The following is a 24621-nucleotide window of genomic DNA, read 5'->3' as shown; positions in this document are numbered from 1 at the left end:
TGGGGTCACTAAGAGTTGGAGATGACTGAGCAACTTCACTTTCCCTTTTCACTTTCATGCTTTGGAAAAGGAAATGGCAACCCACTCTGGTGTTCTTGCCTGGAGAATCCCAGGGACAGGGGAGCCTGGTGGGCTGCCGTCTATGGGGTCGCACAGAGTCGGACTCCGATGAAGTGATTTAACAGCAGTAGCAGCAGCAGCTAGTGGAAAAGAACCCATCTGCCAATGCTGGAGATAGTGAAAGATGTGGGTTGGATCCCTGCATCTAGAAGATCCCTTGAGTAAGGCGTGGCAACCCACTCCTGTATGCTTGCCTGGAGAAACCCATGGACAGAGGAGCCTGGCGGGCTACAGTCCATGAGGTAGCAACGAGTCGGATACACTGAAGCAAAGCATTCTTTCATTCTTCTTTACCACTTGCACCACCTGGGAAGTTATTTTAAAAAGATCAATACTTTATTTTAATTTATTTCCATTTCAGTGTGCTTAATTTAAATTTTAACCTATCACCCCAATTGTAATCATGTCTCCATTTTTACTTTCTTTTTATGTCTCATCAACCACCATTTTGCAATCACTTTACTGACCCCAAAGAATCGAAAGCACCTCCTAAATTGCCTCTATATCTCCTCCCTCACTCTTGGGACAGATGCAAAGTAATCCAGCCCCTTTCACACACGTGATCACATTTAGGTCCCAGAAGGTGATATTTCCCAGGCTTCAGGTCTCATTTTCTAAGGATGTAATTTACAGGCTGAGTGACCTTTACCTACTCTCTTCCCCTCTCTGGACCTCACTAACTCATTTATTTGGGATAAGGCAATGGCACCCCACTCCAGTACTCTTACCTGGAAAATCCCATGGACGGAGGATCCTGGTAGGCTGCGGTCCATGAGGTCGCTAAGAGTTGGACACGACTGAGCGACTTCATTTTCACTTTTCACTTTCATGCATTGAAGGAGGAAATGGCAACCCACTCCAGTGTTCTTTTCTGGAGAATCCCAGGGACGGCAGGGCCTGGTGGGCTGCCGTCTATGGGGTCACACAGAGTCAGACATGACTGAAGCGCCTTAGCAGCAGTAGCAGCAACTCATTTATTTATACTGTTTTTGTCTTTTTTACTGAAAAAAGAAAAGAAGAAAAAGAAAAAGCCAGGTCTCAAATTCTATGATTCAGGAAGGCATGCGGTCCAGGATCAAATCTGCTTCATTACCTAAAGTATCTTTACAGAATGAATATGGAGAGAAGGAAGAACAAAACACCTAAGAGCTCTCCCAGTTCCTATAAAACCGGACGCCAGAAGCCACTCAGCCATTCTTTGCTGATGCGAACCCAAAGATGAAAAGGGTTAACCTCTGTGTGTGAAAGTACTTTCTAAACTTAAACCCTGGGTACATTTTCTGCATTTTTATTACTAATTAGCAATCACAATAGTGACTGAGTTAACACAGGCATTAAGCTGTTAAAGCCTTCACCTCGGTGTGAGCAGCAAAGATCTTCCAAAGTCCACGGACCCTGGATTTCCAATTCAGGGCTCCATCCACCAGGTCATGCAGCATTTCAAATATGAAAATGAACTCCGTGGGTGAAAAGCAATCATTCACCCATGGGCCAAGCTCTCATCTTTCTCTGCACACCTGTCGGGAAGAGAGCCAAGTGGAAAGGCCCCACTTACCTGAGATAAAGGCCAGTCCACTAAGAACCGTGACGGGGGTGCCCTGCCCTTGAGCCCTGTAGCACACCAGCTGCATCAAGGCTGTAAGGCACACAAGCCTTCCTGGCCTATTTTATTCTTTCCAGGTCCCGGGGATAGTGCTCCAAACTCTGAATGAAAGGCACATTTTTGTTTCCATCCCAGTGTAACCTAAGAAAGCAGGCTCTTGATACAGCAGTTTAATTAGAGTATGCAAATCGCTATGCTTCCATTTCTCTCCTGTGTGTTACCATTTGTGCCTTATTTACAGGAGAAGAGAATGCAGCTCAGAGAAGTGGTGGGGATGATCAGAAAAATTAAAAAAAGGGGAAAAAAAAGGAAGCAATCTGCCCTCCTCCAGAACAACGTGCTGGTGAGGATGGTGAGGGATAAAGGGTCACAAACTTGCTCTCCCAATTCCCATCATGTGACACCATTCAATATGCTTACCTTGTGAGACAACTTTCGTTAAACCATGTCCAAAGTGAGGTGCATGCGTTGTAAACAACATGTAAATTTTGTAAATTTATTTTTAATATGCAGGCTCTAAAGTATACTCTTTTATTATTGAAGTATAGTTGATTTACAGGTTGCGCTAGTGTCCTGCAAAGCAGGAGGCCTGGGTTTGCTCCCAGAGTTGGGAAGATCCCCTGGAGGAGAGCATGGCAACCCACCCCAGTATTCTTGACTGGAGAATCCCATGGACAGAGAAGCCTGGAGGGTTATTATCCACAGGGTCTCAAAGAGTCAGACACGACTGAAGTACCTTAGCATGCATGCATGCATGACTGTATCAGTTGACACATTGATCTTCATTTCATTTCCATGTTAGAATGGCAAATAAAGAATTCCATTTTGGACCTAAGTTTCTAATATCTGAGAGAGATTTGAATGGAGCTGTCAAGTATACAGTTAGACTAGCAATCACAAGAAAAGGTGAGTTGAAGCCATAAACCAACAAGGTGTCAGGACAGAGAGGGGAGTTGATGGGGTCCTTTAGTAACAAGGTTTTAAATAGAAGGGCGTCCCAGGTGGCTCCGTGGTAAAGATCTGCCTGTCATGGCAGGAGACACAGGCAACGTGGGTTCAGTCTCCTATGTTGGGAAGATCTCCTGGAGGAGGAAATGGTAACTCACTCCAGTATTCTTGCCTGGAGAATCCCATGGACAGAGGAGCCTGGTGGGCTACTGTCCATGGCATCACAAAGAGTCAGATAGGACTTGGCATCTGAGCACGTATGCATGCTAATATTTAGAGCTTAAGCAGGAGAGGGGAAACAATTCAATAAAACAGAGAAGGCAAGTGTAAAGAGTGTGCAGAGAAGCAAGCTTGTTCCCAGGAGAGAGTGGTGTTTCATAAAATGGTAGACAAGGGTGTCAAGAAAGACTGATGGACCATATTACATTTTGCTGGAGGGTTTAGTAAGATGAGAGAAGGACATGCCTACTGGATTTGATTCCCAGGATGTTTGGTGACCTCATGGTGATCTCAGCAAGAGGGTGGCCATTTCAGAAGACTCCAGTGCAAAGTGAAGCACAAAAAACCCATGCCCCAGGAAGGGCATTTTATTGTTACTGTTAACAGAAGCATATTTTATTTGGGTATAAAGAAATATATGCATGTTCTGACTGAAAATTAAGGGAATTAAAGAAATGCATGAAATGACCAACAAAAATGTGTTTTAAATTTAATCATCAATAATCCTCACTTAAAACAAAGCCCTGGAAGAATGTTGTGTGTCCACTTCCTCTGTTTTCTGTTGGTAGATTCTGTTCCTTTAATTTACTCCATGTAATTATGATTAGATTTTATGCACTGTTCTTTTTTCACTTCAGTTTTTAACAAACAAACTTTAAATGCTTTGTAAGCATAGTATACCACAAAGTGTGCACATCATATATTCATCCCATTTAGATTGTTTCTAATTTGAAAGCTATTACAAATAGAGCTGAAATGAATGTATTTCTGTATAAGCCTTCTCCACAATTATTCTGGATTAAACAAAAAACAGAAATATTCATAGGGAAAATTCTAGGTTAAATGGAAATATAGCTGATTTGGGGCTTCCCTGGTGGCTCAGCTGGTAAAGAATCTGCCTGCCATGCGGGAGACCTGGGTTCGATCCCTAGGTTGGGAAGAGCCCCTGGAGAAGGGAAAGGCTACTCACTCCAGTATTCTGGCCTGGAGAATTCCATGGACTGTATAGTCTATGGGGTTGCAAAGAGTTAGACACGACTGAGCAACTTTTGTGTTTGCATTGTATTTGTATAGCTGACTTACAACACTGTGTTAATTTCAGGTGTATAACCCAGTGACTCAGCTCTATAGTGACCCAGGGATTGAACCCATGTCGTCTGCCTTGGCAGGCAAGTTCTTTACCAGCTGAGCCACCAGGGAAGCCTGGTGGGCTACAGTCCATAGGGTCATAAAGAGTCAGACACAACGGAGCAACTGCACACACACAGTCTGTGCTAAACAGTAGGTCCTTGTTGGTTATCTGTAACTTTTTAATGAAAATTTCAAACACACAACAAATTTGAAAGAATGTTACAGTAAGCACCCATACACACAAACCTAGATTCTACTATTAGTATTGTATTATACAGTGTGTTTGCTAAGGACTTATTTTTAAAATGAATATTAGTATGCTGTGGAATGACAAAAAGGACCACAAATTGATCCATAAACAAGATAATAAACTCTTGGTAGTTTTAATTTAGCAATTTCCATGAACATAATTTCCTTTCTCACCATTCAGAATATTACTTTTCTACCTTTACCTCCAAGGATTTAGAACTTGTCTAATACTGAGCAATAGAACATTGCTGCCAGTACAACAAGACAGACATGGGTCAGAGGAGAGAGAAGAACCAGACAGGAAAGGAAGGAAAGGAAAGAGAAGGGAAGACCATTTGCTACCATTGATTTCAAGAAAGCCTTTAAAATTGTGTAACTTTTTTTTTCCCCAAATTTTTGTGTTGTCCAAAGCAGAAGCATCTGCATAGTAGACACTGTTTCTGCTTCTGGGACAACCAGCCTCCTTTTCCTACCACCCTCAGTCTGTTATTTGAGAACTTCCTATTAGGTGGAGTCCTGGGGAGATACACCCAATCCCTCACTAGGCAAGGAGAAACAAAATAGTTCTTCTTGTTCTGTCTTGGGTCAGTAGGACGCTAACACATGGACTGGGCTCCACAAGTTGGTAATCAATTTCAGCAATCAATTTGGATCTTAAGAGAACGATGCACTTATGTGGGAATAGAGGTCATAGTCATCACTGTTGCAGCCTGAGCAGGCCAGCCCACACACATCTGTAGTACCTTGTGCTGCAGTCTTTGGTGGTTAGCTGTCCCTAAATATCACTTGTTTCTACATCTGGTCTTCCTCCTCTTGTCATTTCTATGAACCCTAAAAACCCTTGAATAATCACCCTTTCCACCTAAGTTGCCACAGTTCAGTTCAGTGACTCAGTCACGTCCAACTCTTTGTGACCCCACAGACCACAGCACACCAGGCCTCCCTGTCCATCACCAACTCCTGGAGTTTACTCAAACTTATGTCCATTGAGTCGGGGATGCCATCCAACCATCTCATCCTCTGTCATCCCCTTCTCCTCCTGCCTTCAATCTTTCCCAGCATCAGGGTTTTTTCAAATGAGTCAACTCTTCCCATCAGGTGGCCAAAGTATTAGAGTTTCAGCTTCAACATCAGTCCTTCCAATGAACACTCAGGACTGATTTCCTTTAGGATGGACTGGTTGGATCTCCTTGCAGTCTAAGGGACTCTCAAGAGTCTTCTCCAACACCACAGTTCAAAAGCATCAATTCTTCGGCATTCAGCTTTCTTTATAGTCCAACTCTCACATCCATACATGACCACTGGAAAAATCATAGTTTTGACGAGATGGACTGTTGTTGGCAAAGTAACATCTCTGCTTTTTAATATGCTGTCTAGGTTGGTCATAACTTTCCTTCCAAGGAGTAAGCATCTTTTAATTTCATGGCTGCAATCACCATCTTCAGTGATTTTGGAGCCCCCAAAAATAAAGTCTTTCACTGTTTCCACTGTTTCCCCATCTATTTGCCATGAAGTGATGGGACTGGATGCCATGAACTTAGTTTTCTGAATTCAGTCTTTAGTGTTTGTAAGAGGTCTCTACCTGAGCCCAGTGGGCAAGACCAGGCTGCATCAGGATTTTGGACTTTAGAGTGATGGAAAGTTTCTAGTGGGTAAAAACTCTTTCATCACAGGACTATTATCCAGGGAGGCTGGAGACCTCCCTGAAAAAGAGTGGCAGTCAGAACAAAAGGATACACAGGAGTGAATGCCCGCAGATGGTAAGGAGTCGAAAGAAGGCTGTTCAGAGTGGCTGACACCCTGGGAATGAGGACCTTCTCATTTTCCCATCATGCAAAGGCTCAGGACTCCAGGGAAACGAACACAAGAGACACAGAGGCTGTGATTTCCAGGGACAAATGAAGATGCCAGTAGAGACATTCCATGAGGCTCCTGTAGAGACTCCAGAGCTGTGTTTTTCCACTTCATGGAGCCAAAAAGAATGAAAAATTGATAATTATCGGTTCTTCTGACAGCTCCTGACTCCTCAACACTCATCTCCAACATGTCAGGTGGGAAAATTCCACCCAGACCACAGCCCCCACTCCCACCTTCAAGAACAGTTTCCTAACTCAAACAGGGGCTCTGTTTCAACCTAGAGGGGTAGGATGGGGAGGGAAATGGGAGGGAGGTTCAAAAGCGAGGAGATACATGTATATTTATGGCTGATTCATGTTGAGGTTTGACAGAAAACAACAACATTCTGTAAAGCAATTATTCTTCAATAAAAAAATAAATTAAAAAAAAAAAGAATACTTTCCTAAACTTCACAGATAAGATTTTAACATGAAACTCTGGTTAAAAACCCAGCTTCCCCAACTCTGCCCCCAGAAGGCATAAATCAGAGAGTAGAGGTGAAAGCTGAGACTGATTTTTACCATGTTCTGCTTTATGACTCTTGTTATCATGAAAGTTTGTGAAACACCATTTTAATGTCTCTTACCTGGTAAAGATATGAAGTAGATTCCTAGCAGGATTTCCCTTGTCATCTGTGGTATCATCACAGATAAAGGTGGTTTCAAGGGTGAGACTAGTGGTTCTTGATACATCCCAGCATCTCCTGGAGTCTCCTGGGGGACCTGTGACAAAACAGATCACTGGTCCCACTCCCAGAGTATCTTACTCAGAAGATCTTGGTTGGGGTCTTAGAATTTGTATTCGTGACAATCTTAGGTGAAGCTGAAGCTGCTGATCTTGGACCACATTTTGAGAATGACTGACGCAGAAGTCCACAGGTATTCATTCACCTAATTATCACTCACCTATATTACCAAAGGAAATCCCTCACCCAATCAATAAACTGGTAGAAAAGGACAGGAGATTCTCGGTCAGGAATTGCATACCCTGAGGCACTAGAGGCCAAGACCCTCCCTCCATTATAACATATCAGACAATAAGATCTAGAATCCCCAGTGTGGTCATCATGTAGACTCAGAGATGCAACACAAATCCTAACCCTCTTTAAACTGAATAAAGTAGGAGGTTGTTGGGACATGGATGCCTATAGAGTGGTTGATGTTTCTACAGTACAGCCTTGGGAAACCCAAGGCAGAGTCAAAACAAGGAAACTGAGACAAGGACACCTGGGCCTTGGGACACATCCCTAGTGTCGGGAAGAGGACAGCTGACAGTAGGGGAGGTCATTCCGGGGGGAGGGGACAACTGGGGAGAGTTGACAAAGCCGGGCTGGAGCACCCAGCTTGCTCTGCCATGCTCTGGTGGGATGCCACTAGGCATAGAGTTGGTCTACAGAACCCAGTGCATATGGTCTACCGTTGGGTGGACGGGAGTTAGTTCAGTTGTGTCCAATTCATTGTGGCCCCATGGACTATAACCTGTCAGTCTCCTATGTCCATGGAATTTTCCAGGCAAGGATACTAGACTGGCTTGCCATTCCCTACTCCAAGGGATCTTCCCAACCCAGGGATCCAACCTGCATTTCTTGTGTCTCCTGCATTGTCAGGCAAATTCTTTGTCACTAGCACCATCTTGGACACCCTATTATTGGAATGCTTTGTAAATGCCTGATGATGCACTGTTCTAAGAGCATTTCATGAAACAACTCCCTTAACACACCCCAGCCCCAATTAGCAGGTACTGATAATATTGACCTTTACTGATTAAGGAAGTAGGGCACAGAAAAGCCAAGGATGCTGGTGGAAGATACAAGGCAAGCATTCAGTAGAGCCACATATCAAGTCCAGGTCATGTGACTTCAGAGGCTCTTGGCTTACCTCAATGTGTCACTGCTGCTGCTGCTGCTGCTGCTGCTAAGTCCCTTCAGTCATGTCTGACTCTGCGCAACCCCATAGATGGCAGCCCACCAGGCTCCCCGTCCCTGGGATTCTCCAGGCAAGAACACTGGAGTGGGTTGCCATTTCCTTCTCCAATACATGAAAGTGAAAAGTGAAAGTGAAGTCACTAAGTCATGTCTGACTCTTAGCAACCCCACAGACTGCAGCCCACCAGGCTCCTCTGTCTATGGGATTTTCCAGGCAAGAGTACTGGAGTGGGTTGCCATTGCCTTCTCCGAAGAGACTATGTAGTTCATGATTTATTGTTGTTTAGTCACTAAGTCATGTTCAACTCTGCGATCTCATAGACTGTGGCCCACCAGGCCTCTTTGTTCATTGGATTTTCCAGGCAAGAATACTGAAGTGGGTAGCCATTTCCTGCTCCAGGGGATCTTCCCAACCCAGTAATGAACCTGTGTCTCCTGCATTGGCAGATGAATTCTTTACCACTGAACTACCAGGAAAGCCTTATTTCATGATTATCTGCCACCTTTAAATCCCCGTTTTAGCCACCTTTTGTGGGGTCTAGAGGAGGGGCATGTAAAAAAAGATACTCTTCCTGGAGAAAGATGATCATCTAGTAGGACAGACAGACCCCTTACAGTTAACAAAACAGATGACAGATAGAGGCATCTATGTCCAGCTAAAGGCTGTGAGGCTGCAGAAGAGGGAATTGAGGGAGTAGATGGTCAGTTCTGGAGACCTGGTTAATAGAAGCAACCTTCAATCTAGGCCCTAAATGGATTACAAGCGAAAAAGAAAAGTCCTTCCAAAGTGGACACTTAAAAGAGAATGTCTTAGCGGAAGAAGTACCTGATGCTGAAGTTCTCACCTCATTTTTCAGATTCTCCTTTGCTCTGCACCCCTCTCTGGTTCCTGCTACCACCATCCTGCTGGCCTCAGAGGGTTGTAATCTTCTTCAGATACCCTGGCCCAGACAGAAAAGACCTTTCTATTAACTCCCCACCATACAGCTGAGGCCAGGCTGGAATTAAAAATAATGAAAATCAATATGCCTTTTGCTGAATGCTCAGGAACAGAAACAAGGAAATAAACAGTCCTATCATATCAAAACTTTGTCTAAGAGGTCTGCTTCTTCTACATGGGATCCCTGGGGTAAGAGCATCAGAGCTGACGCCTTCCCTTCCTAGACCTTGGTCTCCCTCGACTTAGGGGATACTATTTTCATTCCCGCCTGCTATCAAGACTCCTCAAAGTCTAGACAGGAGATGGACAATGGTCTTCCCTGGATCTGTGTGCCTGTCCTTTCAGGTCTGGTGTCGTGTGTTCTCACCCACCTCCCCTCTGAGTAATTAGAAGTGATTGACTTTCTCCTCTGGACTTTAGTTTCTTTACAGCCTTTTAAAGAACACCATGGCTACCTTGTCTGAAATCAAGTCTGGATGGAGCCATAAATTAACTGCAGAAATTTGATCCAGGCGTTTGACCTTTCTGTGTTTCTGTTTTTCTGCTGGCAAAATGAAGGGTTGGAATGAGTGGTTAGCTCAGTCTCCTTTCTGATCTCTCTATTATTCTAAGGCCATCTAACAGGCATGACTCAAATTGCTCGTAGCCTGTTTTTCTTCTACAGCGATACACTGAGGGAAATTGCCTGAACCTGAAAAGTCACGTCTAAGATCCCATTGCTTTTAAAGAACAAGCCTGGCTGAGTAGAATCTGGGCTTCTCGATTCTCTATCTCCATAGAGATGGTATTTAAAGTACATGAGGGGGGCTTCCCTAATGGTGCAGTGGTGAAGACTGTGCTCTCAATGCACGTCCAAAACCAGATCCTGAAATGCTGTAATTAGAGATCCCATGTGCTAAGACCCAGTGCAGCCAAAAAAAAAAAAAAAAAGTGCATTAGGTTTAAAGAAATCCAGAGCCCTTCCTATCTCTGGCAAGCTCAACTGCATGTAAAAACAGCATGGCTGATACAAACACAAATGCCCAATCATCAGCTTCCTCCTCAGGCCCCAGTATCCAGTCTCTGATATTATAAGCAGGATTCAAGCTAGAGTCATGACAACAAGCACTTTTGCAGGAACAAACAAATTGGTATGGCTGGGACATGCCAATGGGCCATCAGAATATACATACAAACAACTCTGAGCTAAACCCTGGTAGTCACAGTTTCCTTTTCATATGTGAAGATGTACACAGTTTTACTATGATGATGATAATGACAAGATTCATGTTCAAAGAGTAAAAGAACTCAAGTGAAAATAATAAAATGTTTGAGGTGACCCCACTGCTATCAGCCATATCTAAGATTGTGTGGAAATTCACACTATTGCCTGAAGGCTTTTTACCAGTAAGGATCTAGAATATCAGATGCTTCTCTTTTGGCAGGAGACCTGGGAGAACTAGACCCGGAAGACATAGATATAATAGAAACTAGATGGAGACACCTCTCAGTAAAAGTCTAGGAGGCAGCAAAACCAGGAACCCTGATCCAGTGAAGAAACAAAGTTAAGAGATCAGAGTGCAGAAAGCAAAATCAGACTTGGGTGCAGAAGCAAGGAATTCAAAGGCAGGAAAACAGAAGAGAGGACCATTGAATGAAATGAATTAGCAGAAGATCATTTGGACAAATACCAGAAAAAAATTCTTTATTATCTGAGGTTGGATATTAAGATGATCTTCTAATGTCATGGTAATATGGGACACAGGGTTCACAAAAGGTTCTATAAGTCAATCTAACCCACCAAAAAAAGACAAAGGATGTGTGTTTTCTGGGTTTCATGATGGCTTGGGCTTCCAACTGAATTTGGTTTGATAATATATTAGCACATATCCTGCTACATATCCTTGAGTAACAATTAGCAAGAAACTTAGCAGCTTAAAACAGCATATTTGTATTGTTTCGCTCCAGTATTCTTGCCTGGAAAATTCCATGGACAGAGGAGCCAGTTGGGGTCGCAAAGAGTGGGACACGATTGAGCACACACACCATTATTCTGTGGACCAGGAGTCCAGGCCTTACTTTGCTGGGTTCTCCACTTCAGAGTCTCATTTGAAAGCTTCAGCCAAGGTGTTGGCCTGGGCTGCAGTCTCACTTGGAGTTTCGCCTGGGGAAAAAATCCTCTTCCAGGGCCACGTGACTGTTGGCAGCATCACAACTGAGGCTGTGAGACAGACCTCAGTTAGAAGCTCTTCTCAGTTCCTCATCATGTGGCTTCCTCCACAGGGCAGCTCACGACATGCCCGGCTTCTTCAGAGCCAGTTAGGAGAGCCTTCTAGAAAGACCATGTTACAGTCTCATGTAATGTTACCAAGGGCATGCACATATGTTCCACCACCTTTGCCATATTCTAGTGATCTGAAGCAAGTTAGAAGACACACAGGCACTCAAGCAGAGGGAATCATGCAAAGGCACTATCAGAAGGTGGGGATCATGGAAGTCCCTTCGAGTCTGTCACCCGTAAATAGAGGTGTTATTTGTTGCTGGATCTCAGTATTCTTCCATTCTCTTTGACAGATTCAGAGAAGACACCACATGCTTGGCAATGAACAACATCACACAGTTAAGTACAGGCTGCTGGACCAGACAATGGAGCTCTCTAATCATTCTTTAGTTGACGACACAAGGTTGTTTCCTTTCTCTTGGGTAATAGCTGAGTTTCCATTCCCAGAAATCTAAGCTTTCCTTTTCCCAAGTAGACAGAAACCACGAACCAGATGAAATGAGGTAAAAATTTAACAAGGAAAAGTATTAGGGTTGACATCTGGGTCCCTTAAACCTACCTCACAAGTCGGGGCACGATGTGGTCATAAAGACTTGTGAATAAGGCTTAAGGGATTTGATTGACTCAGTCTGAGTCAGCAGTGTGATGAAGCTGCCAAGAACAGCAAAGGCTTTGTTAGACGCAGTGTAATTAGTCCAGATGGGCGATTACTCCAGAGGAGACGACCCTTTCTCACTCTGGGCTGCTCTGACCACACACTAAGACTGGTGCTGATGCCAAATCTCACATTCTGGAGGGGACATGGGTACATCGTGCTTAGTCGCTCAGTCGTATCCAACTCTTGGCAACCCCATTGACTGTACCCTGCCAGGCTCCTCTGTCCATGAGATTATCCCAGCAAGAATACTGGAGCGGGTTCCCATTCCCTTCTCCAGGGGATCTTCCCAACCCAGGGATCAAACCTACATCTCCTGCATTGGCAGGCAGATTCTTTACCACTGAGCCACCTGGGAATCCCACGAGTCCATCTCTGCACTGAAAGAGTAGAACCTCTCAGGAGGCTGAGGAGGTGAAAGCATGAAAGATAATAAACCAAAAGGAACGAATTCCTGAATAGTGGACAGCACTGTTTTCAAACCCTAGAGGGCTGTCTTATGGACAGGTATGAGATGGTTTTATGTGAGTCCAAAGAAGAGCACTGATACCCTTAGTGGAAATCGTGGAGGATCAGAGTTCTGCTCAGAATGAGAAACATTTTCAAAAGCCACAGCTGCCATAGAAGAGGTTACATGTTTGTCACTGGAGAGCTTCACCAAGTCATTCAGTTATTCAACAAACATTTATTCTGCCGACAGCCAAGCACCAAATTATGTACATAACCAACAAAGCAAGTGCATTCCCTGTCTTCAAGAAAGGTATCTTGAATAAAACAAATTAATAAACAGTTTCAGTGACAAGAAGTATTCAACAACCTCCAAGCCTTAGATAGTCAGTTCTTACTGATGGCCCGTGTAGGAGACCATAGCTTGGTGCCATGTGCATGTTCATTCTGGAACCAGAATGAAGGAACTTAGGACAAGAGAACAAGAGTGATGTCATTGAAAGCTTCCTCTTAGATGAGGCTTGTCTACTCACATCCCATTGGTTAAAGCACATCACATGGCCAATGCCAATGTCCATGGACTGTACCAAAAAGTACAGTCTTGCCACATAATGACACAGCAACAGTCAAGTATGTATAACCCTATACAGGAAGGTGGGAGCAATCAGTTCAGTTCAGTTCAGTCGCTCAGTCGTGTCCCAGTTTTTGTGACCCCATGGACTATAGCACGCCAGGCTTCCCTGTCCATTACCAACTCCCTGAGTTTACTCAAACTCATGTCCATTGAGTCCGTGATACCATCGAGCTATCTCTTCCTCTGTCATCCCCTTCTCCTCCTGCCTTCAATCTTTCCCAGCATCAGGTCTTTTCAAATGAGTCAGTTCTTCCCATCAGGTGGCCAAAGTATTGGAGTTTCAGCTCCAACATCAGTCCTTTCAATGAACATTCAGGACTGATCTCCTTTAGGATGGACAGGCTGGATCTCCTTGCAGTCCAAGGTATTTTCTAGAGTCTTCTCCAGCACCACAGTTCAAAAGCATCAATTCTTCGGCACTCAGCTTTCTTTATAGTCCAACTCTCACATCCATACGTGACTACTGGAAAAACCATAGCTTTGACCAGATGGACCTTTGTTCTCAAATTAATGTCTCTGCTGTTTAACATGCTGTCTAGGTTGGTCATAACTTTTCTTTCAAGGTGAGAACAATATCAGGGACAAAAACACACTTTATTCTTGAACTCAGTCTGTAGAAGTTGAGAGAACAAGATTTTGTGGACTATGTAACTCTTTGAAGGGGCTTCAAGGATGAAGAAGACTGTTTTCTTGACAGTCTTAGGCCAATCACTGTTCCTTTCCAAAATCATTCTATATTTACACATATACTTATATAGAATAATACAGTGTGGATGTTTATAATTTAGTTAACTCTGGTCTAAAGGAGATGGTTTTCTTGCCTGGGGAGAGAAATGAAAAAATAAACAAACTTTCCACTCAAGAAAAAAATCTCCAGAAATTTAAATAAGGTAAATGAAATTTAACAGTTGAGAAATTACAACTATGAAGAACTAGGTTAATCCAGGAATGAAACAGAGTGAATCAGGAAAAAAAAATATAAGAAGCTGAATTTAATTAAGGGACCAAGAAGGAAGATATTAGTAGCTGTTCTCTGTGAGGAATAATAAATGAAAGATTGTCATTTTTGGTTGTAAAGGCCTAAATTATGGTCTTCTGCATGCCTCACTCCTCAAAAAAGAATGAATTTGATTTATCTGTAAAAATTTCACAAATGGAAGGAGCCAAGGCAGGCTGACTACAGTTTGTTGATTTGTTTGTTTATAAGAAATTCTACTGCCTTGGCTACTAGAGGCAAATTAATTCCCAAATGGGGAGAAAAGAAATGTCCTTTTTTCGTAAGTGTGGTTGGTGAACCAAGAGAAGTTGTTTGAGGCAGAGAGGGGCCCTGAGCCTAAAACACGTCATTGCTCCACTGCATAACTTCAAATACATTTAATTCCTGTGTTTGGGGAGTTCCTTTTTTTTGTTTGTGTGTCTGCATGTGTGTGTTCAACCTCCTGATGCAAAGTCATTCTATAAAAACTTTTGGAATCTTGGAATCAACATGCCAAATGCACCATAAAATGGCAGTGAGTTAACCGCTACTTCAGTAATTTCCAGTCAAAAACCACTTTGTTCTCTTCAGAGGAAAAACACAATTTTAATATTTTAAAAACAGTGTGGTGATTATAATAAAATGACAACCAGCATTTTCCTCTAAAGCTATGACTAGGGCCTTGGGTATGTCGCTCAGTCACATCTGACCCTTTCAACCCCACGGACTGTAGCCTGTCTGGTTCCTCTGTCCAAGGGATTCTCCAGGTAAGAATACTGAAGTGTGTCCCTTCCCCAGGGGATATCCCCAACCCAGGAACTAAAGCCACATCTCCTGCATTGCAAGCAGGTTCTTAACCACTAAGCCACCAGGGCCCTAGTTGGGCCCAATCAGGGGTGACTAAGGTGAGTTCCAATCTTTCTGGATCTGCAAAGTAACGGTTTGCAAGGCAGTGTTGGTAAATGGGAGTTTGAAGCCTCTTTGGAGTTCTGTGTCCACAACGTGCTAGCCATGGGAACCTGACCGGTAACAAAAGCAAACGCTTACGGAGCACTTACTATGCGCCACATACGGTTCTAAGTGTTTACATGCATTAACTCATATAGTCCTAGCAACAACAAGATGTAAAGTAGGCATTATTATCATTCACATTTGTAGGCAGGAAAACAGAAGCATAGTAACTTGCCCCAAACATACAAAGATTGTCTATAAATCAATAAACACAAGACAATAGAAAAATGGGCAAAAGACATGAATAGGTGTTTTATAAAAGAGGGATACATTAGGGGTATGGGATTAACAGATACAACCTACTACATACAAACTAGACAAGCAACAGGCTTATGTTGCACAAGACAGGGGGTTACAGCAATCATCTCATAGCCTATAATTGAGTGTAACTGCAAAAATACTGATTAACTATGCAGAAACCCTACTCCTAAGTTTACAACAAACATAAATGTTTACATTTCTGCACCAAAAGGACACACACAAGAATGTTCACAGACGCATGATTTGGGAAAGTCCTAAACTGGAAACAACCTGAACGTCATCAACAGTAGGACTAAGAATCTTCCAACACTCACACAATATTCAGCAGTAACAGAGAATTCCATCTCCAAGCAATGGCATGGATGACTTGTATAAGCAATGTAGAAAACAAGATCTGGGACTCAGAATAGTGATGCGTGCTGGTATTTAAATCACATTCTGGTTTGCAAATTTAGTCTCTAACTTTAAAATTCAGGAGAAGGGGTGACTTTGGGGAAGGAAGAGGGGGAGGATGTTTGATGAGGAAGAAGCCTGAAAGTCTCCTGGAGGTAAAGACCTACTCTTCCATCTAAACCCACTTCTTCATTCCTGGCTCAAGAACTGGGTGAGAGTGAATTGCTTGACAAGTTGCCCTTCTTCAGACTTCCATGGGTCATCAGACAAGAATGTATTTGGTCATTTTCTATATAAAGTAAATATTGAAGTATTACTAAAACTGATTTTTTAAAAATCAGAGACTAGGCTCCGGTTTGCACCCTTTCCTAAGAAATCAGAAATCCAAATATACAATAATGTTATGTTTAATAAAGTTAAACATAAACAACTTTAAATGCTATAGACTTAGAAATACTCTAGTACAACAAACTCGTGATTTCAATTTCGTTTTTCATTTCAGTTATTATCTACCCAGTCTTAATCCAGGAATTGCCTTCAGGTAGTGGTATTATTGTTTTCTTTTTTTCTCTGTCTAGTTTTCTGTGATTTTTTTCCAAATTAGCTGTAATGAACAAGTATTACTTTATAAGAAAACAAATGCCAAAGCAAACTTCAAAATTTAGCTTAACCCTTAACACTGGGATATGGAGGTTTAAAAACAGTATTTAGCCCTCGCTTGTGTGTCATTGGTGGCCTGTATGCTTTTTTCTCCTCTGATCTGTTCAGTAAATTCATTAGAGAATTTTGCCATTTGAAACGTCTACTGAAACCAAACATTATGGTACATGGATGTGGCCCAAATCCCACCTCTTTGTGAACGATTCTGTTGCCTGATTAGCTGATCTTTTTCTCTGAATCCATCAAACACTCTGAGGGTAGGGCTTCCCTGGTGGCTCAGTTGGTAAAGAATTTGCCTGTAAGGCAGGACACGTGGGTTTGATCCCTGGGTGGGAAGATCCCCTGGAGAAAGGAATGGCAACCCACTCCAGTATTCTTGCCTGGAAAATCCTACGGACGAGGAGTTTGGCCGGCTACAGTCTATGGGATGGCAAAAAGTCAGACACGATGAACATACTTTCGCATGCATAAGGGCTTCCCAGGTGGTGGTGGTAAAGAAACCACCTGCCGATGCAGGAGACTCAAGAGTCTAGGGTTCAATCCCTGGGTCAGTAAGATTCTGTGGAGGAGGAAATGGCAGTTCACTCCAGTATTCTTGCCTGGGAAATCCCATGGACAGAGGAGCCTGGGGTTACACGAAGTCGGACATGACTGATCATGTCCGACTGATCATGCATGAAGCAGCTGTCGTATGCATAGAACTTAGTGGTATCCATCTCTTGACTGATTAAATGATTTACTAATTAAGTACCTCAAAATTTGATTCCACAATTTTGGCTTTCTTTACTCTCTATTATAACATATAACTGCAAAGGTCATGTGAAAATTACAAGAAAAAATTTATAATACGTCATGTAGGGGTGCCATTTCAAAGCTTCTAAGAAATAACATTGCATTTCACTGACTTTACATTTTTTACATCTTAATATTTATGAAACTGAGATTATACCACAATTGATAGCATCTCACCATTGTGATCCGCCAAGAAGTTGTCATGAGGCTGATGTCGCTGCCTGCTCGCGCATGGACTTGCCTATTGCCACATTTAGTGTGTACTATGTACCAGGCACTTTCTGCGTAATAAGAAGAGAAGGGGGCCATTTTCATGATTTTACAGAAGAAGAAGCTGAGGCTAAGTAACTCAGATGAGATCACAGAGCGCATTCTGCAGATCTAGGATCTGAACCCTGGCAACCTGGATCTGGAATCTGCCCTCTTGAGGTTTGTCATATGTCCTGAATGTTTATTTTGGAAGAATTCACCTCATGTTCTCTTTCCAAGAATGAGTAGGGCCTCAAAGGTATAAACTGTGAACCCAACAGACTTACAATAACCCCAGGCATTGACCTTGGCCATGGTTAACAACTAGAGCACAGGATGGTACGTAATGAGTGCTAATTACGGGCAGTTCTGGGGTTCAGCTCAATGACACTATGAGCCGTGCTGTGTAGGACCAGCCAAGACGCACGGGTGATGGTGGAGAGTTCTGACCAAATGTGGTCCACTGGAGAAGGGAATGGCAAACCACTTCAGTATTCTTGCCTTGTGAGAACCCCATGAACAGTAAGTGAATTAAGGTAAAGGGGAAAAGAGCTCATCAGTTGGGAGATTTTAAATCAGCTTCTGTAAATGGCACCCCTATTCCATGCCCATGCCGTAGAGACCAAGATGGACGTCGGCTAAATAAGTCCTTTATTACTGAGGGAAAAGAGATTGCAGAAATTTACCATATGAGAGCTAAGAGGGCTGCATAACTGAACCCCAGAACTGGGCACTTACCCATGGGGGAAGAGACAGCCCTGGGCCAGAACAGACCTCTCTCCCATAGAGGTGGATCCCAAAGAGGCAGCAGAGGAGTCGAGCAGGTCGGACATTTCCTACAGGCATCTTGCTCTCAAGAGGAAGAAAGGCAGAACTAACGGATAATCTGAAGATACACTTCCCAGTTCGTTCACAAGTAAGTCCATTCACTGGGATTCCCAGGTGGCTCAGTGGTAAAGAATCTGCCTGCCAATGCAGGAGATGTGGGTTCAGTTCCTGGGTTGGGAAGATTCCCCTGGAGGAGGAAATGGCAACCTGCTCCAGTATTCTTGCCTGGAAAATCCCATGGACAGAGAAGCCTGGTGGGCTACAGTCCATGGGATTGCAAAGAGTCAGACACGACTGATTAACTGAGCACACACATACACACTGACACACAAGTCCATCCACTTCCCTATTCAGGCAGAGTGTCTCTACCAATCAGAACAGCTTCCAGGTAGAGTGAATCCAGAAGGGCAGGCTGAGCCCAGATAAGGAGCAAGAGCTGTGAAGGGCATTCAACCCTCCAAAGTATATGTGGACACCTTCCTGATTTTCAGCTCTAAGATGACAGGAAGTGCTATCCTGTCCACTCCTGTATCTCCAGGGCCCACCCCTGTGCCTGGCACAGACGAAGAACTAAAAACTACATGATGCTGGAATAATGAATGAATGACCACAGACACCAGAGCCGAGATCTGAAACCCTGCATGAAATCAAGGGCCGCAGTGTGAGATAAAGTTTGCCAGCAATACATCTTCATCATAAATGTATGCAGGGTGAAAAAAACAATGACATTGAGAACTGAGCTTTTAAGCCTAGAGTTAGTTTACTAAATGCGATTATAACAGTATCATGAATATGGGATTTAAATACCTTATGGTTAATTCCTAGAATGTAAGTATCTTTTCAAGGCCTGACGAGAACCCCTGATCTCTTCTTCATTTGGAAGAGATAGACCATAAACTCCACTGGACTCTTCTTTCTTTGATGAAGTGAATACATGAAATTAAGCAAGAAAACAGAGATTATATCATGAGACAGGAGGACAAAAACATAGAAAGACTTGATGTTCAGTTCAGTTCAGTTCAGTCGCTCAGTTGTGTCCGACTCTTTGCGACCCCATGAATCCCAGCATCCAGGCCTCCCTGTCCATCACCAACTCCCAGAGTTTACCCAAACTCATGTCCATCGAGTTGGTGATGCCATCCAGCCATCTCATCCTCTGTCATCCCCTTCTCCTCCTGCCCCCAATCCCTCCCAGCATCAGGGTCTTTTCCAATGAGTCAACTCTTCGCATGAGGTGGCCAAAGTATTGGAGTTTCAGCCTCAGCATCAGTCCTTCCAATGAACACCCAGGACTGTTCACCTGGTCCTAAATCCAGCACTGCTGGTTGTATGCCCTTTAGGAACCTCCTTAACTGCTCTATGTCTGTGCAAAACGAGGATAAGAGATATTCAGATCGCCTAGCACAAATCTTATCAATAAACGCCATGATTTTTGCTTACCTCTTCATACCTCCACCTTATTTCTCATGCTGTCTAATACATTTTCCCAACTTCGTACCAGTTAGCCATTTTTAACATGGAATTCAAGCATGGTTTCATCTAATCAAAGTCACTCAGTCGTATCTGACTCTTTGTGACCCCATGGACTATACAGTCCATGGAATTCTCCAGGCCAGAATACTTGAGTGCGTAGACTTTCCTTTCTTCAGGGGATCTTCCCAGCCCGGGGATCAAACTCAGGTCTCCCACATTCCAGGCAGATCCTTTACCAGGTTTCATCGAGTCTCTGTCCTAAACCGTCTTTGGTCCACTTGTTTTGACATCTTCTGTGTCCTGGAGGTCAGACTTTGTTTCCATGGTGAGGTCTCTCATGGTAACAGGATAGATACAAAACAGAATTGAGGTATCATATTTGCAAGGTAGCCATTTTAAAATTTTATAATAAATATTGTTACCAATATATTGAGATATGTCAACTTGATCATTTTAAATATCAACTTTTTTTTTCTTTTAGAGCTAAGTTGTCTGAGCTTCAAAGTGTTCTATAAAATACACATTACTACCATAAAGGAGAAAAAAAAAAAAAATATATATATATATATATAGCGAGCTCTTTTGGAGTGTCATTACAAACTCTTTTAAAAGAAAAGTATTATAAAAGTCAGAAAGAGAACTCACAAGCACCTTTCAAGACTTTTCTCATAGTTTTGATTCTATTTTAAATCTGGAATCAAAACAAGGCTCAGAAGTGAGAAGGCAGCCCTGCCGGTTTGCAGGGACAATAAGGCCACACTCTGGAGGACTTCAGCAGGGACTCCGAGAGGAGAGAGCTGCTAGAAATAGCAAGGGCTGCTTGAAGCTGCAAGTTCAGGGTAGAATGTAAGGGCGTGAGAATCACATTCCAAATGTTCTGTTGACCTTCCTAGTACACCGGGAACCTGAGCGCATGAGAATCGTCAGGCTGAATTGTAATTTTTCTCTTCTGCACATCTGTGAACCCCTTTGGGGTTAGGGCTTACACTTTATTCTTCTCTGTACATCTCCACCCAGGTACTTACCACCGGGCTGCTATCTAGGACGTACCCAGTAAATGTTTCCACTGAACTGACAGGGCTAGAGAGAGGTAAAGATCCTTTTTTTTTTTTTCTCCTGCAGAGTTTGAACCTCTCAGGATCCTTGAATAAGGCCTAAAAGAGAGAATCAGCAAGACCCGCTTATCAAAGCATCATCAGCTTTGGTCCCTGCAAACCCAAAATCAAAGAGAGTGCCACAATTTCCCGTGGCCCTGAAGTCTTTCTGGCACTCAGCAGGGTCTAACAATTTGAACAAGAGGACCACTTCAGGGCTGCAATATTGCAATTTCTGCAGCACTGATGTGTGTAATTTGGGGCAAAGCTTGACCCAGGACCAGAAATAAAAGCAGCATGTTTTCTATAGTTGTTTATCCAACATAACAAATGGACCTTGAAGTATGAGTCTGGAATTGCGGTTTTCACGCATACTCTGTGTGATCAGTCTCTCAGTTATGTCCGACTCTCGGTGACCCCGTGGACTGTAGCCCTCCAGGCTCCTCTGTTCGTGGGATTTTCCAGGCAGGAATACTAGGGTGGGTTGCCATTTCCAGGGATTCTTCCTGACTCAGGGATCAAACCCATGTATCTATCTCCTGCATTGGCAGGCAGATTCTTTACCACTGCACCTCCTTACCAGAATCAATTAAGCATTCATCGCCAACAACATCACCATCAACACAGGGCCAACCACTCCATTAGAAATCTTGAGATTTCTTGTATCTCAAGGTACTTTCAGGGCCTTTCAAAAATATTGTAATTTCTTTTAAACTCTCAAGAAATACTGATTTGGGGGACCTCATAAAATATTTAAATAAAAATAATATCAATATATTCTGGAGAAGGAAATGACAACCCTTTCCAGCGTTCTTGCCTGGAGGATTCCATGGACAAAGGGAGCTTGGCGGGCTACACAGTCCATGGGGTCATGGGGAGTCAGATCACAACTGATCGACTGAAGACGCACACACATGCTTCTTTATGGCGATGTAGACGTGCCATATAATTTTAATGTTTAATTAATTACAAAAGCAATATAGGAGAAGGATAGGTCCTATAAAGGCAAAAGTTAGAACGGAAACTTGTCACCACATGTGCCATGAGTATCCAGTGTTACTAAGGGGATGAAAGTCCTGTTTTCAGAAAAAACATCCCATAGTCTATTAATCACAGAGGCGTGAGTCATTTTCAAGGACACACAGATAAGGCTGGGAGTTGGACAGGCTGGTGGGGTAGGCAGGTGACAGGTGCGCTGGCTGGGAGGAATCACAATCCTACATATTTTCTGGATATGACCATCATTTTTCTATTCTCACAAGCCTTCTGCTCCAGCTAATTAGCAAGTCAAAAGAAATGGAAACAATTCTAGACCTCAGCACAATCAAATTAGAGGAGTTATTTGAGGATACCATTTTCACACAGTGCAATCACACTCCCTTTGTTTTGGTCAAATGAGTGAAAACTATCTTTCAAAGCGAACGCCCTCTCCTCTCCCAACCAGCTCTGTGCACAGCGGCATTTCATATCTGCTCTCATCCATTATACACGTGATCTTTTCTATGAAGACAGGGATGCACAGTCTACAATTAAACACACCCATCCAGCTTTCTCTACAACAAGGACCTTTTAAAAGTACATTGACTTTTAAGGTGATTCAGCACTGAAAGCCATTAGTGCATCATCTAAATCAAGACTTGGAAAGTTTATTAAAATTGGATTTTTAACCTGATCCCAATTTCCTCTGCTTATAAAGAATCCCATTGGACTCCTTAATATTCATGCTATTAACCTGAAAGTTTCAAATGGCCATTAAGGGAAGAAAGGCTGAGGCTGTACAGGGGAGCCTTACAGATAAAACCAGGTTGAGCTCAGGAAGGTAGAGTGACTCTGAGTCCTCGACGTCATCCGAGGAAGCAAGCCCTCTCTTTCTCTCTCTCTCTCTAATTCTCCTTCTCCTGACCTCTCTTCCATCATATATTTGAGGAAAAGTAGAAAACCAGAGATAACAAAAGCAAACATAAACTATTCAAGTACAGAAAGCAGTGGGCTAGGAATCTTTTTCATGGCAAATAGATGGGAAAAAATGGAAAGTGGCAGATTTAATTTTCTTGGGCTCCAAAATTACTGTAGATGGTGACTTCAGCCATGAAATTAAAAGATGCTTGCTCCTTGGAAGAAAAGCTATGACAATCCTAGATAATGTATTAAAAAAACAGAGATATCACTTTGCTGACAAAGATCCATATAGTCAAAGTTGTGATTTTTCAAGTAGTCATGTATGGATGTGAGAGTTGGACTACAAAGAAGGCTGAGCACCAAAGAACCGAAGCTTTGGAACTATGGTGGTGGAGAAGACTCTTGAGAGTGCCTTAGACTGCAAGGAGATCAAGCTAGTTAACCCAAAAGGAAGTGTTAGTCACTCAGTCATGTCCAATTCTTTGTGAGCCCATGGATTGTAGTCCACCAGGTTCCTCTGTCCATGGAATTCTGGCGGCAAGAATACTAAAGTGGGTAGACATTCCCTTCTCCAGGGGATCATCCTGATCTAGGGATCAAACATGGATCTCCCACATTGCAGGCAGATTCCTTACCATCTGAGCCATCAGGGAAGCCAGGAAATCAACCCTGAATATTCATTGGATGGACTGATGCTAAAGCAGAAACTCCAATCCTTTGGTCACTTGATGCAAAAAGCCAACTGATTGGAAAAGACTCTGATGCCGGGACTAAGGGCAAGAGGAGAAGGGGGTGACAGAGGATAAGATGGTTGGTTGACATCACCAACTTAATGGACATGAGTTTGAGCAAACTCTGGGAGATAGTGAAGGACAGGGAAGCCTGGCGTGCTGCAGTCCATGGGGTTGCAAAAAGTCAGACAGGACTTAGTGAGTGAACAACTATAACAGCAACAAAGATGCTAAATAAGAACAAATAACCAGTGAATACTTTCTTATTTACCTAAGCATAAGAATATTGATCACTGATCAATGAATGCTGGCCAAAATCAAAAAAGAGAGAGAAGCTAAAACACCAATCCTTGCCAGTGGCCAGATCTGTCTGGAGTCATTTGGGGCAAGAGAAGCTTGTGACAGAGTCTCAGGGCTGCGGCCTGAGGTTCTAGTTCCCTTTTGGGGCTTGTAGTGGGGAACTAAGTAGATCAGTTAACCGGACTTTGGCTCCCAGGGTACAAATGGAATCACTGCCAGTCTCACTTTGCATCTCACAAATGAGTTGTGAAATCCAGACTGTGGGCCCAAAGGCACTTTGAACTCTTAAGGAAAAGCAATCATACCAACTTAGGACATCAAAGTGGCTCCCTATTTTGAAGAACTTGTGATCTGCGCTGGGCTTAGCTGCTGGTAGGAGCTTAAGGACTCCAGTACTTGGCAAGGGTATATTTGAAAATACCATTTGACCTGCACAACCTCATCATACATGATTTTACAGGGGTTCATTGAATGAGGCAGGAAAAGTACTTTTTTTTTAGAAGCTAATGCAAATTTGAATCTTAAGGCTTTTCAAAGAGAGGCTTTAAACTGACTTTGTTTTTTTCCAGGTTTACTGAGATGTAATGGATATACATCACTTTAAGTTTAAGGCATACAGCCTTCTGGTTTGATTTACATCTGTTGTGGTATGATTATGACAATGAGTTCAGCCAACAGACACCTTCTCACGTAAACCCAACAAAAGGGAAGAAAAGAAGAAAAGAAAAAAGTCTCTGTGATGAGAACTCTTGGGATTTACTCTATTAGCAACTTTCCTATATACCATACAACAGTGTCAGCTATAGTCATTATGATGTACATTATACCTCTGATATTTATCTTTTAACTGGAAGCTTGTACTTTTTTCCTACCTTCTTCCACACCCAGCCCCCAACCACAAGTTTGATTAAAGTGACTTTTTAAAATA

General features: G+C 42.9%; 2 long non-coding RNA genes across 2 annotated transcripts; one reads left to right on the top strand and one right to left on the bottom strand.

The window, feature by feature from the left end:
- Positions 1-253: 253 nt before the first annotated feature.
- On the bottom strand, positions 254-18196 carry LOC112447124 (uncharacterized). Its single transcript, XR_003035218.2, has 6 exons — positions 18107-18196; positions 17297-17400; positions 8936-13847; positions 6753-6888; positions 849-1121; positions 254-426 (listed from the first exon to the last, which is right to left on the bottom strand). It is a non-coding gene; the product is annotated as an uncharacterized lncRNA (long non-coding RNA).
- Positions 17362-24621, top strand: LOC132345546 (uncharacterized). Its single transcript, XR_009494955.1, has 3 exons — positions 17362-17548; positions 18156-18284; positions 24263-24621. It is a non-coding gene; the product is annotated as an uncharacterized lncRNA (long non-coding RNA).

The sequence above is a fragment of the Bos taurus genome, chromosome 6 (genome assembly GCF_002263795.3).
Source record: "Bos taurus isolate L1 Dominette 01449 registration number 42190680 breed Hereford chromosome 6, ARS-UCD2.0, whole genome shotgun sequence".
Taxonomy (NCBI): domain Eukaryota; kingdom Metazoa; phylum Chordata; class Mammalia; order Artiodactyla; family Bovidae; genus Bos; species Bos taurus.
The sequence above is the reverse complement of the archived record's forward strand: the minus strand, read 5'-3'. Positions and strand labels throughout refer to the sequence as shown.